This window comes from Oxyura jamaicensis, chromosome 3, assembly GCF_011077185.1.
Source record: "Oxyura jamaicensis isolate SHBP4307 breed ruddy duck chromosome 3, BPBGC_Ojam_1.0, whole genome shotgun sequence".
Lineage (NCBI taxonomy): Eukaryota > Metazoa > Chordata > Aves > Anseriformes > Anatidae > Oxyura > Oxyura jamaicensis.
In genome coordinates, this window is record NC_048895.1 from 36,901,369 (window position 1) to 36,915,814 (window position 14,446).

Consider the following 14,446-nt stretch of genomic DNA (forward strand, 5'->3'; position numbering starts at 1 on the left):
ACCACTAAAGTGAGGATTTCTTGACTCAGGTGCTCTATTAACCCTCAGATGTAAGAAAAGTAATTGAGTAGTTAGTGTTTTGGATTGGGGAAAATGGAAGAAAATATTTTTCTCCAAAGTACAATGAAGTTGAAAGGTTTAATTTAAAAATAACTGCAAGCAGAAGAAATTGCTTTTTTTATTTATTTTTATTTTTTTTTCTTGTCTTACAATACTTTATCATTGGCATTTTAGTATTCTGAGGAAGTTATAATTTGTAGGACATTTCAAGCAAAGGAGAAAATGTGAATATTACATCGGTGTTATGTGAACATCATTATTAAAGCCTGATGGAAGCATGAAGTATAGGTTTCCCCTCACTCTTACATGATTTTCTATATCCATTATAGATCAGATCCTCTTTCTATATTTCAGATAAATAGACTTTACTTAATCTATTAATTTTAAAGGGAGCTGCAACCATGATTCTTTAGAGAACTCTGTGATTCATTAAAATGAAAACAAAATACACAACTACCTCTAATAAATGTTTTGATTAAAACAGACATTTCTGAACCTTCTACAGACAATACCTGCTCATCTGTGACAGCATTTGTGACATCACCAGTACAGACTTTCACAAGGATTTTGAAGTCAGTGTTGTAAGTCAGTTTCCGTTTTGTTTTTATTAATTAGAAAATTGTGCTGTTTGTTTTCTAGAGGAAAAACATCCACTAAAACCATACCAAATTGGTTTTGTTAATTCAATATTAATGCAACTATATTTTTGAAAATTACAGTTCCTTATTGGTCTCTATTATTTTGGTGTCACAAATGTTAAATATTTGGTGTTGGTTAATAATTGTATATATAATCAGTCTGAATTTCAGAAAGGCCAGTTTTAGGAAGAGATTATCACAGTTTTCTCTTGTATAAAGTTTGCCTTTGGCATTGAATAAAATAATTTGAGTTTGCCGGGATCTATTTAAGGTCATCTGATAAAATATTAGATTGCCCTTTGTGTCAAAATTATTTTGGAGGCTAAATCAGTAAAAACTGTTCAGAAATTCAGACTAGAGAAAAATGTATGCTTGTAGTAGAGAAACCACAAGATGTGCATGTTAGTGAAAAACAGTAAGAAAAGTTATCCTGAGTTTACCACATTTGGTTAGATAAATTTGTGTGTCTTACCTAGGTCAGTCATTTTTCAGTTCCACCTTGTGGCTGGAATTTGGCGGTTCATAGTTAAAACCTCTCTTTTTAAAACGTTCTAAAAGAGTGTTTGAAAATGAGGCAAAATTTTTGTGCTAATAAAATTGCAGGTTCAAGAATTTCACATTTCTGCTCATGAGCAAAGCTTTCTTTTAATTCAGAGAAGTGAAAAAACTAAGCCTTTAAAAGTATTTCACTTGCCTGAACCTTTATTCCAATGGTAATATAACAAAATCACGCAAGATAAAATACTGTAAAACATGTATTTTAAAATTAAACTGTATTGTGATTCATATGTGGGTGTTAGGAGCAGTTTTATTCATTCTAAGGCAGTAAAATATTTTAGAAATATGTAGAATCCTGTGGTTAAAAACTGGAGTTTTTTTTTTTATATATATATATAGTTTCGAATGCTTTAATTATAGTCTGCAAGTTTAAGAAAATACGTTACTGACCAAGTTGTTCTCATCTTCTTGGTGCTGTTTCTAGTATGGGAAGTACTGCATGGCTAACTCAGAATATCAATTTGCACTGGGATCTCTGTGTCGCTAAGATTTTGTTGACATTATATTGTAATTGCTACTTCACAAATACATGTCAAAGTACTTTATTTCAAGTGATTTTTCACATTGAGAATTTTGAGTGAATTTTCAGTTATTTGCCTGAGTAGAAGGATTCATGCATACTCCTTAAAGCTTACATTTTTTTTTAAATCTATAATTTTTGTATATACATGTATAAAAAAGGTTGTCAGGATATATTCTGACACAGGTCAGAATATACTTTGTATAAAATGTGAAGTTGAATTAGGGAATTTATTGGCTTAACATTGTGTCAGCGGTAGCATCATTGCTTAATGATGCAGTTGATCTTAGAAATTTGAATCATTCAAACCTGCTTTTGTAGCTTAACTGGAAAACAAGAATTGCAATCACGTGCTAGACCAGCAGTCCAATAAATCAGTCATTAGTCTTGCGTAAGTTCATGCTGATGCCTCTTTTCCCTTGCATCTTTCATGCCTCCAGCCTATTATTCCCCTGTTTCTCCTTTGTGCAAGTACTCGTTGTACAGTGAGCTGAAATAGGTCAAAACCTTTTTATTTATTTAATTTTTTTAAGGGTGTGCTTCTGGTTAGATGATTTTGTAGGTGTGTCTCAGCTGCATGGGTTGGCTCAGCTGACACAGTGGAGCGGGACATGGAGTGCACAGCACACTTCCTTCACACATATTCCTTGCCATCCCAAGCACATTGTGCTGGTGGTAGGTTGCACATAAGATGACCCAAAGTGGCCAAGGACTGGGACTTTCATTCGCGGTTAGCACTGTCTGGCTGAGTAGCAGATTCGTGATAAGACAGAAATACATCGCAGTTAAAAGGGAACAATCTGCCTCTGTTGAATGTTTACTCCAATTTCCTCAACGTGAGACTTCCTTTTCCCAAACAAAAAGTGTCCACGCGAGTTCAAAGATTCCTTACAGCACTGAAGGAGAGGCTTGATTTTTCTAAAGGTGTGAAGAGATACTGGGTGCTGAATTGGTGGGAGAGTGGCTGCATTGTCATGGTGCAGACTCCAGTTGTAACTGTAGGTTCTGGATGCTTGAAAATCCACTTCTGAACTCTTCTGAAAATTTGTTCTTTTCAGATGACTGGTATTCTGCTGTTGGTCATTTGTAACATTAAATCCTTTAGCCACAGACTTTTCTTTAAAACTGAAGCCTAATCCAGTCATTCTCTCCTCTCCTCTGTAACTCCAGTATTTTTTTTTTTTTTAATTTATTTAGTTGGTTTTGGTGTGTTTTGTCTCTGAAGCCCTTCTGTTCTCTTGTAGTGATTATTATTTTTAAATACAATTAGCAGAACTGTAATTGTTTATCATGAAATGATAATATTTCTAGTGTTCCTAAAATTTTATACCTTTACAAGTGATAATATTTGATTTTCTTTCTTTACAGTGATGCACACTTAAGCAATGGTTACATTAATTGGTCTTTGGTTGTTAATTTAAAACTGCACATCTTATATGAGTATTAAAGATTGTTCCTGTATATAATAATAATAATATAATAATAATAATTTCAGTAATTCTTCAGTGCTTTTCATCTCAGCTCACTGGAATAGCATTGCCACTCAGAAATGCTTCACATTCTTAGTAGTCTTGAATAGTTTTACTGCCTTGCAGTACATACAGTGGTGATCCCAGATCACTGATGTATGTATTAATTAAAAATGTTCCAAAAAGAACTATAGAGCATTAGTAATTGAAGTTTGACCATATGATCCTGCTTAGCTGTCTTTCTTTTACCCAGTTACCCATTTCTATTTTGTTCTACCACACAGTTTTTTTTTTTTTTTTCTTCTCCACAGAGCTACTGTTTCCTTAGACTTATTAAAAGCTTTTTAGAAGTTGAAATAAATTGTGTCAGTTAGTCTTTGCCCATTTTCTTGTCTTGACATTTTAGAAGAAATCCCTTAGGTATGATGGGCATGATTTTTCTACTGAAAGGCAACGCTGCTTTGTTTATCTTCTGTCAGTTTGCATTAGTTAAGAGTATGATTAAAAACAGAATTATAAACAGTTTTCTTAGATTACCATCCAGCCAATTGACTTGAAATTTTCAAGCATTTTTCTAACTGGTTTTTGTTCTTCATTCGGGGAGGGAGTTCTTCTCTAGTTCATTGTCCTAAGACACCTTAGCCCCTAGCACTCTGCTCCAATACCACATTTTTGATCCAGAGGCAGTGAAAGTATTTTTCTGTTACGTGAAAAGGCACAAAGCAGATTTCTGTTGTTGTCATCTGAGGTGAAGGCTAATGGAAAGACACCCTTCTGGTTCTTTGCAAATACCAGGATCCTCAGTTGCAGACTTTATTTTGTGTTTGGTTAATTTTTCACCAAATTTGCATCTTTTCTTCTGCTTGAGATTTTATTTCCCTTGCTTGGAAGTTCACTACATTTTATTTTCTATAAACAGCACCTCTAAGATTTATTAGTCTTGCCACTGAAATATAGTGTTTTCTTTAAATAAAGAAGCCTGCATTTTCCCTGCTTAGGTCAGCTGAGCTGGTTCCTTATCTTTTGTGATTTCTGTGTAATTTGGTGGCATAAGCAGGGTGAAAAGCTGGAAGTGTGTGGCAAAGAGTGAGCAGACCTGGAGGGTTGAATGGTATATTTTCATGATTTTGAAGATTCTTGTGAATCAAGGGTTTGAATTGCTAACAAAAATACTGGAAATTATGATCAGGAAGAAAACAAGGGATGGCAATGGGGGGGTGGACTTGAAGTCTTTGTCTCCCTGCCATGCCACACTCTGAAGTTTAGTTTCAGCTTGTTAAGTTTATGGAGCAATTCCTTTTCCAAGTAGGATGGAACTTAAGTGTTTTGGGGTTTCCCTTAAATGCTTCTTGAATTAATTCCTTTCTCTTCTCCTACATGAATGACAAGGAAAATGTGTCCTGCTTGTGCATTTTAGAGTCAACTGTATCAAGGAGTACTGGTGTCAATAAATTACTTTTCTGAACCTTATTATGTATGATATTTAGCCAGTTTGACAGAAATAAAAAAAATCCTTGAAGTGGACACTATTTAAATTTGGGGGCATGGGATTTTCTGCAATTAACTAGATTGCTACGGTAGGCCAATATATTAAGCTCAGGCAGTTTTGTTGCTAATTACACACAACTTCTCTGGAGTATCGGATATTCAGATCCATTTTATGAATATGGTAGAGAGAATAACAACTGTAAAACAAAGCACTGTGCATGTAAGTGACTGTTAGCGTGTATTTCAGAAGGGATAAATGCTCACCATATGGTACAATTACTGTGTCCAAGTTTTCAAATTAGCTTCTCTCATCCTCCTTATTACTGTCTTTAAAAAGAGAGGAAAAAAACCCAACATGATTTATCTACTCTGCAGCAGAACTCTTGACGCAAAACAGCAGCCCAGTTCTGTCCAGTTTTTTTTTTTCCTAGCATAATAGAGGCTGTCGGACTTTTTTATACTAATTACTGTGTGAGCCTCAGATGAACCCCCTTCAATTCACAGGGCTTTGTTAAGGGAGGAGCTGTCAATGTGTCTGCCCGTTTGCAGCTGTGCTGTGGCTTTAGCTTGCTTAACATTATGCTGCTTTTTAGACTTGACAGAAGGGATTTTTTTTTTTTTTTTTTTTTTTTTTATTAAGGCAAAGCAGCCTTGTAGCGAAATGGTTTAAGCAGCTGCATTGTGGGGAAGCACAAAGAAGTTATTATTGTGTCTGTTTAGGGGGGTCGGATGGAGGGGGGAGATATTCGGCTGCTGTTGATGCCGATTGTTGACTTGCCATCTGCCAGATAGGGAGAAGAAAAAAATGACAGCTCCAGCAGGGTGTTCAAGAGGTTGTTTGGAGAGACGCATAAACATGTGCAGATGTCGAACTGAATAATGGCAAGAACTTGAGACGGTTTATGATGCTGCTGTTGTGTGTGCATATACAGAATGAATGTATGTGGAGATTTGGTTAGGAGGAGGGTACATATTAATTATCATTGTCCCCCACCGCCTCCTTTACTTCTGTTAATTAGTTCAGGAGTTTAATATCTTCCCTCCTTCCGTTGTTTATTCCTGAAAAGAGCCTTTTGTTGCAGCAAAGAAAACTTTTGATTTCTCCATGTGGTGGATTTAAAGAAAAAAAAAAAGTCTTGATAAATTTGGTACTTGGGGAAGTAGAAAGAATATTGCAGTTATTTCAGTCTCAGACATTTGGTGGACAGGTGCTACACAAGTTCTTACGTAGCCTTTTCTACCTCAAGACTGATAAGTTGCATACCCTTACTACTGCATCCTGAGCTTTTCTTATGCAGATATCGCCAATCGGTGATTGTCTGGCATTATATAGTAGACAAGTAAATGCTAGGGGTTAGCATGAGATTAGCAACTAATTTTCTCTTTCACTTGATTTTATTTTCATTTTTTTCTCCAAAGGCAAGGAGCTGGTCAGCCATAACTCGTGTATTTTCCTGTTTGACAGTTCCAAATACAAAAATAAATAAATAAAAAATCGGATCACTATATAGGAATGTTTTTTTTTTTATTATTATTTCTTTCTCTAAAATCCTTTCTTATTTCTTGTTTGTTGAGTGCTGTTTAATATGAGTTTCCAGGATAATGTGAAAGAAATATGAAAATGGATACAAACATGAAAAGAAATTAAGCTTGCCCCAAAAGGCTAAAGGAAAGCAGTATCTTATCCAGGTGATCTCTTAGTTTAGAAATACAAAAGGGAACTTGTAAGTCGTATTTATTTTTCTTAAATATTATGTGAAAATTCAGCAATCTGATATCTGTATTGAATTGAAAAGTGGAGAATGAAATAGTGGTTGAGGTGTACTGTGGCTCTGGGTTGCAGATTGTCTTCCAGTTACCAGTATGTATCAGGGATTTTTGGTTAGTCACAATATGCCTTAAATATTACCTGAATGAATCTAATCACTGTTTAACCCCAAGATGAACCCCGTCTCCCCCAACTTTTCTTGTGTCTTCCGTCTTAAGTCTAATAGGCATCAGGTCCATAGGTCATTGATAATGATAACTACTTATGGGAACATTTCACGTCTCCTTTTATAATCATTTTGTCTGAGCAGAAAAAGTCAATTTTGGATTATGTCTTCAACTCAATTCAGGTGTGACTGCCTCCTACCCAAGTACTGACTTCTGCATCCGAATCTAGACGCAGGTCAGTGACACTGCAGATGGTGAATTGCTTTTCGCCTGTTAGCTGGGCTGTTGGTTCTTCTCTACAGAAGTGTTCCATTTGCTGTGTCGTGTCATGGCTGGTATGAAGCCCAAGGTATGAAGCTCTGGGCAATACCGTGTCATTATTTATCATGATTTCATGCACCCAAAGAGTTTTCAAGTAAATCCTGAAGCATACAGTGGTACCAAAACTGTTCTTTCAGCTCAAACAGTTTGAGGAATGTTTCTGCGTGTCTCAGGCTGATTGTTTGTAAATGACGTGGGCTAAATGGTAAAATGAAAATGTTGACCTTAATTGTGTGCCTGAGGAAAAAATTCAGATGAATGATGTTAGTGCTCATTTTTTGGCACCTGACAAGGTCTTGGGCTAGGAGCATATCTAGTGACAAGCATAAAGTTTAGAGGAGCTATTTTAAAATTATTGTGATGTGCCAGTTGTAAAAGTGAGACGGTTTGGTTTGCAAAAACATGCTAGGAAGTATACCAGCTTTAAGAGGGGAAAGACATAATTTTTGACAACACATTAGTCTGTCAAAGAAACTCAACTCAATGATAATCCTATTGCCAAACTTAGCATACTCTTTTTGCAAACAATGGAAAGTTTGAGGTTTCTTGTGTAAACTAGAGTTGGCTGTTATACAAAAAGTTGTAAGTAGGTAATATTAAGATGATGTTTAATTCAACATAGCTACATGTAAAAATCATTTACATTTTATCATCTTATTTAATAGATATATTTCTACCAAGTACATGAATTTAAATGATTACTGCCGCAGCTATCTTTTCAGTGTAATCTATAGATAACTATTTGTATGCTTGTCCTACTCCTAAAATACTTGCAAAATCTAAAAAAGGTCTTTTGGTGTACTAGTACTTGACAAAAAAAGGGAAAGTCTTATGTTTTCTGTTCTACAGTCTACTAATTAATGCTGATAGTTCTGTATAAAAATATGTATAAAATATTTAAAAGTACTGAAAACTTGAAGTTTTTTTACCAATAAAAAAAAATCCTGCGAGACTATTTTTTTTTTTTTTAAATTGCACTTACTACAAAAACATCTCAATACTATTAAAAACTACAAAACTCCTTTTAGAAGCAGCTGAATACTGTAGCATTTTGTGCTTTGATACTGTAAAACGATAAGCAAGAGAGAGATTTAAGAAATGTGAGCGGTGTCCCCAAATATTTCCAGCATATAGACCTTGGGTTTCCATTCTTGAATAGCAGACATTTAGAAAATATTGATCTTCTTTGTTGTTCAGGGATGTCAATGCAATCCAATACCATGTTATTCCAGATGGTATGTGCTAATATCAACTTCTATTTAATTTAGTTATTGTTCTAATTCTTATCCTTTAAGAATGGAGGGGAAGTGAGAGTGATGTTGAAACAGGCAAGTTTTTCTTCCTGTTGGCTCAAAATGGACATGGTAAAGGTCAGTTCTCAATTTGTCAGGATGTCAGATAACTTCGTATTTCTGGTACAGATTTCTAAAAGGACAAAATTTTGTGCATATCAAAATTGAGTATGAATTGCTACCGTTTATTTTCCATGAGATGCCAAAATACATCGGTAATTTTTAGATACCCATTTAGAAAACTGCTTGCCATTTGAATAGTGGCATGTCTGTCTTTTACAGAATATTTTCCTCTTGATTTTTATATATTTTAAAGAAAAGATTATTAATGCAACAGGAAAGGGTTGAATAAACAACAGAAGCTGAAGTGGGGTTGCATTTATACAAGACAGGACACTGACTCACTCCAGTAGTCCTAATGAGATGATGAGGGTGGGTGGTGATGTGAGCCCTAGTGAACCTCTCACTCACTTTTGTAGGTTGCATTCAGAACCTGAGAGGAAGCAAACCTAGAAACAGAAGCAGGGAAGAACTTCCCACTGAGAAACTCAGTTCTTCCTGTACCTGTATGTGCAGAGAAGCACACTGAGACCACGGAGAGTTTCTTAGTGCCTCCACCCTACATGGTGACTCCATCTCTGCTTGGACCTTGCCTGTAGCAAGTTTGTAGCAAGCTTAGTTTTGATCACAACCTACTGTTGCTTCAGAAAAAAATGATCCTTTTGTTTGCCAGCTCTTCAGTACATCTTCGCTGGCATGAGGGAGAGCGTTGTGTCTGTTTTCTTCTTCTCTTGCTCAGCTGAGTAACTTCTAGAGCGTGTTCCTGAGCCTGCTTGCTGCATTGTGCAAAATCATAGCATCCGTGTAGTTTCCACTGGTTTTTAACCACACAGCTGTGAAGAGCGGAGCATAAATTGACCAGTCTTTGTAACTTCATTGCGTTGTTGAGATGTCATATAAAAGTTCAAGTGCCCTTAACTGTCCATATCATGGCGTTTTGCTTACGCTGGTATCCAAACCTCATGTTTGGAACCATTCCCCAGTTTGTAGGAAGTGTAATGGAAGCTTAGCTGTGATATATGCTGATGCCCATGTATAGCATGAAATGCTATATACTATTTTCAAGTTGTGACTGAAAAAATTCATTTGTCTAATGTAAGTACAGATGTGCTCAAAATGTCACTTAGTGAACTGGGAACTATGGGAAAACAGTAGCATGAATAAATAATCATTGTCTTGTGGTATTAAAGACGTTAGTTCCAAATTCTGCTCTTCTTTGAAGTGCTGGAAAGTTCTTAGGAGTTAGCATATAATAAAAAAAAAGTTTTTAAAATGTGAATACATGTTCGAAAAAAATACAGTTTCACTTAATTTTTTGGCCTGCAGTAAGATTTTTGTCAAACCTTTTGCATGATGGTGTAGTTACACACTTACATTGTATTGAAGAGCATATATTGAATCATGAGGATAGGTATACCTATTAGCTTTTTAAAACATTTCTTTTTTACAATAGCTTTGAACTGTGTTGCAAATTTGTTGTCATGAAATCACAAGTGAGTAATATTAAACAGGAGCGCTTTACATTTACTAGTGTCTACAGACTTAGTCAAATAGTCTACTGCTGCTTCTAATCGTGCGTTAGGTAACACTGCCCTCAGAGGGCCAAGGTAAGTAAATTCAATCTCAGAACCACTGGTATCACTTCTGGTATTTTACTTGACCTGGCATTAATTACAGTTGTTTCTTTTAAAGAAAAACTGCATATGCTTATAGTTATTTTTTTTTAAGTTTATTTACTATAATTTTGTTCTTAGACATTCACTTTTTTTCCCCCAACTGTTTATTAAATGCCAGTACAGGGGAACTACAGTCTTATTTAACACAGAAGTGCCTTTTAAAGTGGAAAAAAGAAAAAGAAAAAAAAAAAAAAAAAAAGGAGGGGAGAACCATATTTGTATATTATTTCTGCTAAAGCCATTTTTGTTAATTGATGACACAGACGAGAGGCAGATTTTTGGTGTTCTCTGCTTGGAGGGCTTGATTTTTTTTCCCCTTCCCTTAAATCTCACTTATGTCTGTGTGGCAGCTGTTGCTTCTTTTAAGGAAGCAAGTTTTTGAACTCAGGTTTCTGTTGCTTATCAGCACTGTATATTAAAGACATTTCCTTCACACCTCTAAAACCATTTACATATTAAAAAATGTAGATGTTTTGCAAAAGTGATTTTTTAAAACATACAGCTTTTTTTTTTTTTTTTTTTTTTTTAATAATGAGATTAATTTGGCTTTACTAAGTAAGTTTTCAAGAATTTCTAAGTTTCCATATGCTAGGGATTACAAATGGATGAGGCTAAAAACTGCAACCATTGAATGTGACTTGAAGTGTATGTTTGAAGAGATGATTTGAGTCCTGAGGTGAAGTGAAAAAATTGCAAACTTAGAGTGATATACTTAATCGAATGTGAGTTTGTTGAACACTTGCATGGTTTCTTAGAAAACCTTCTTTGTGAAGCTCCTCCGCAGTATCAAAACTACAAACATTGCATCACTAGAATAAACATATTTTCTGAAATGTCCTGAAGGCAGGATTCTTGTTACTATCTGTCAGAGGCAAAAAAGAAAAATCATTACAGTTACAGTAGGCAAGTACAGAGCTAGCTGCAAGGGTCATGTTCTGAACAAACCTTTAAGCATTCTTTCTTATTGTTGTTATCCAGTGTATTTATTATTAAATCCAGCATTAGTTAAAGAGTTGCATTTTATGAGGGTGCTTTTTGCACGAAGATCAGATTGTATTTTCACGTGCCTCAAGAATGCTCTGCTGTATTGTTTCCACTTCAGGGTGTATTCTGCCAGTAGTTATTAAAAAAGCGCACCCCAACAACCTAAACCTGATTCTAAATTTGTATTGTGCATATGTATTTATTGTCTGTACATATTTGAGATATGCATTTTAGTGCCTTTTTTCTCAAGCTGCTTTAAAAACTTTGACTAGAATTAAAAACATGTATGTATTACTTGGCTTTCTTTGCTGCGGTGGTTGAAATTAGAGACCTCTTCTTACAGTCTAATAAATAGATTCTAAGAGTACATGTTTTTCAACTTAGAAGGGTGTAAATTTAAGCAAAATAATAATTTAGCTTACATTAACTCAGCAGGAAGTCGGGTACAAACTGATTAATTCTCTATGGCAGATCCACTGCTTTTTTAAGTACCACAGCTACATTTCATTAAATTGTCAGGCTGTCTTGTGTGTTGGTTAGCCTGTGTGGACTCCTTTCTCCTGGAATTTCTTTTCACTTGAATTACTAACTTTCCAGATGTAAACTTCCTGTTGTTTGTTTTTTTGTTGAGGTACTTGTTAAATGTACACCCCAGACATATTTAAAGTAATTAAATACTGCTTAAACTGTGAAAGATGTTTTTGTTTTATTTGGGCTGGTAAGGTAGAAGTCATGAAAGTGTTTTTTCTTTCCAAATTCTCTGTTGTGTTTCAGTGTTGGGTTTCTTATTGTTGTTGTCTTTTTTTTTTTTTTTTCTTTTTTCTTTTTCTTTTTGTATGGAGGATTTCTCTCTTTCAAAGCAGTCCATTAAACATGTCTACTAAGAAGTATGGACTAAAATGTTTTTCTATCATTAAGCAGATCCTATAGAAGGAATGTGGTTATAAGAGAGCACCTAGAGTGCATCTTGAGAGACATTAAACCACTACAGCAGTTAAGTGAACTGCTTACTGACAGCACTGTTTACTTTATTGTTCAAAAGTCTTCACCCATTTGTTAATTAAATTACAAAACAAACAACAGGCAGATGATATATATTCCTGTATAGATGTTGAAGAGGGATTGGAATATTGGTCATTTCAAGGAAAAAATGGGTTATATATTTATGTATGTGCATGAGTTTGTACAGATGCCCTGAAAAAGGGGTATTACTGTGATTCATCTTGGGGAACCATTTAGGAGAAACATTCTTCAAAGAAGAATGTCTGTGAAAGACATATACAGGATCCTTATGAAACTATAGCTATTGCTTTTCAATTGTGTGTCTCGTGTCTGGCTATAGTTTGCAGGGTGAAGGCAGAGGTACAGTTGTGCCCATGGATAAACTGGTACTTATTTGTCATCCAATATTTATATCTTCCTGTGATTACCTTTTGTCCAAAGTGCCTAACTCTTCAAAAAAGCTTGGAAGTAGTAGACTCTTCTAACAGTTTTTCTCTAGGCAGGATGTCAACTGCAAAACTGACTAGATGATCAAAAATCTGTTCAGTCTTCTGATTAAGAGACTTTGAGTACCTAGCAGAAGCTAAATGCGATCCTAAATGTTGCCCTAAGGAGGGAAGGGAGTAAGTGTTCAGAGAAGTATGCACTGCATCTCTTAAGAGCATGTGTACGTAAGTAAGTGATGGTTTCTGTTTTTTCTTGAGGTGACTAATTAGTGTTCTTACCTTCTCATCCCTAATTCTTAGAGTCCAGTCTGCTTATCTCCCTGTCCAGTTTATTCCTCCAGAAAGGAGGACTTTCTTTGAAACCTGAACCTTTGAGCTGGCTTGGGTGTACTGGTGTTCTGCCCTTGAACAAGTCTTCTTCTATTAGCCGCCTGCCTCCCAGTGAGTGCACCTTCCAGAGAAGACTAAGATCTTGATAGATTTTATACCAACTAACAGGGGCACTGTCTGTCGTAGCAGTCTCCTAGAAGCAAGTAAGATGTAGTGTATGAGAACCTTACCGAAGATTGTCATTACGATCTGCTCAACTTTAAGGAAGTGACCAGGCTGCTAATATTTTAAAACTCATACTGGATGAACTGATATATAAGGTTTTGTTTTGGCTTCAATTCTTGAGTCCAGGCAGATTTCAGCAAAAAATGGAACATGTATTTCATGGAACATATTTTAAATGTTCTTAGAGTTACACTTTTCCTTAGGCCTATGATTATCTTGTTGTCAAGTATTCAGCAAACTTAATTCAAGAAACATCTTCACCTTTTTGTGTAATGATACAGTTTTTGAACTTTTGTTGTGTGTTTTGGTGGTTTTTGTTTATTTGTTTCTTTTTTGGCTTGCTTTTATTCGATCAGGGATTTCCCATTCTGAAATCAATTTAGACCAGCAGTATCAGTGTGGATGTTCCCAGTTGAACTAACACCAAAGATTTAAGATAGAAAGCTTTGGGTCAACACAAATGTTATTAGTGCTGTATATCTGCTCTATTTTTTGGTCAAATTAAGTAGCACTTTGAACTTTTTCAGTTTTCTTTCTACTTATGTGAAAATCTCTAGATAACAAAATCAAGCGGGTGCCCTGCTATCCAGAGATATGAATAACTAAGAGTTTTGCTACTGAGGGCCAGGAAACATAGATTAGCCTCTAATGGAGCAATCTCAGTGTCAGATGGGTGTAAATTTCTGTCTGACCTCTGAATTGTGTAAAAACTGTGTAGCTACAGTTAGCAGGGTGCTGAGGTGCTTAAGCACTAATCAAGGACTGAGTTTAGTCCAGGGACAGTGCAGCCCCTGGACTGTAGTCAGTTCTGAGCATTTTGCAAACTGAAAACTTGAAATAATTTTTAAGTTTCAGCCTGACTGAACTTGAAATTGTGTTTTTTAAGTTAATATGAGTAGGTCATGATTCTTATTTCACTGTGACACATCGCTGTAATCTTAAGTGTCTCAGAGCAGTATTTAAGCATGCAGCTTACAAGTGGCAACTATGTAATGTTGCCACTATAATAGTGCCACTATAAGTGGCAACTTCTAAGGACGTTTGGAAATTCTGTGGTGGTACATACACTTTTTTTTTCTTAAAATGTTCTCTTGTGTAATGATGAAACAGGGGCTTATTTAAAGTCTTACTAGATGCTTGTACGTATATTATTTGCTCTGTAGAGTTGAAAGAAATCAAAGATAGGGAAAGTTGGGCTGGTCTAAATGCACCGGTATTTACCTGAGTAATTACACATTAAAAATGAAGCTGTTGCTGAAATTTTGGTGTGACATTATAAAATATTGCAATATCAAAGAGATTTTTCACCCTTAAATAGCAAATAAATGACACTGATTAAGGTACCTCTGTGCTGTCCTGTTGTTTACATTGCTGTTTCTGAATGAATACCTCATGGTGTGCAGAACCTTCTGCTCGGACTGGGGTAGGAAGAAAGTGGAGGT

At 35.5% G+C, this 14,446-nt stretch overlaps 1 protein-coding gene across 2 annotated transcripts in view; it reads left to right on the forward strand.

Annotated features, from left to right (window-relative positions):
• The window catches only part of AKT3 (AKT serine/threonine kinase 3), a 151,596-nt gene that overhangs the window by 62,293 nt on the left and 74,857 nt on the right, over positions 1–14,446 (forward strand). Inside the window, exon 1 of one of the 2 annotated variants that reach the window (XM_035320808.1) lies at positions 621–641. The exons of the other annotated variant lie outside the window; for it this stretch is intronic. The gene's annotated coding sequence lies outside the window, so the exon portion shown is untranslated. Of the gene's footprint in view, positions 1–620; positions 642–14,446 lie in introns of those variants that run through there. 2 annotated transcript variants of the gene reach the window in all.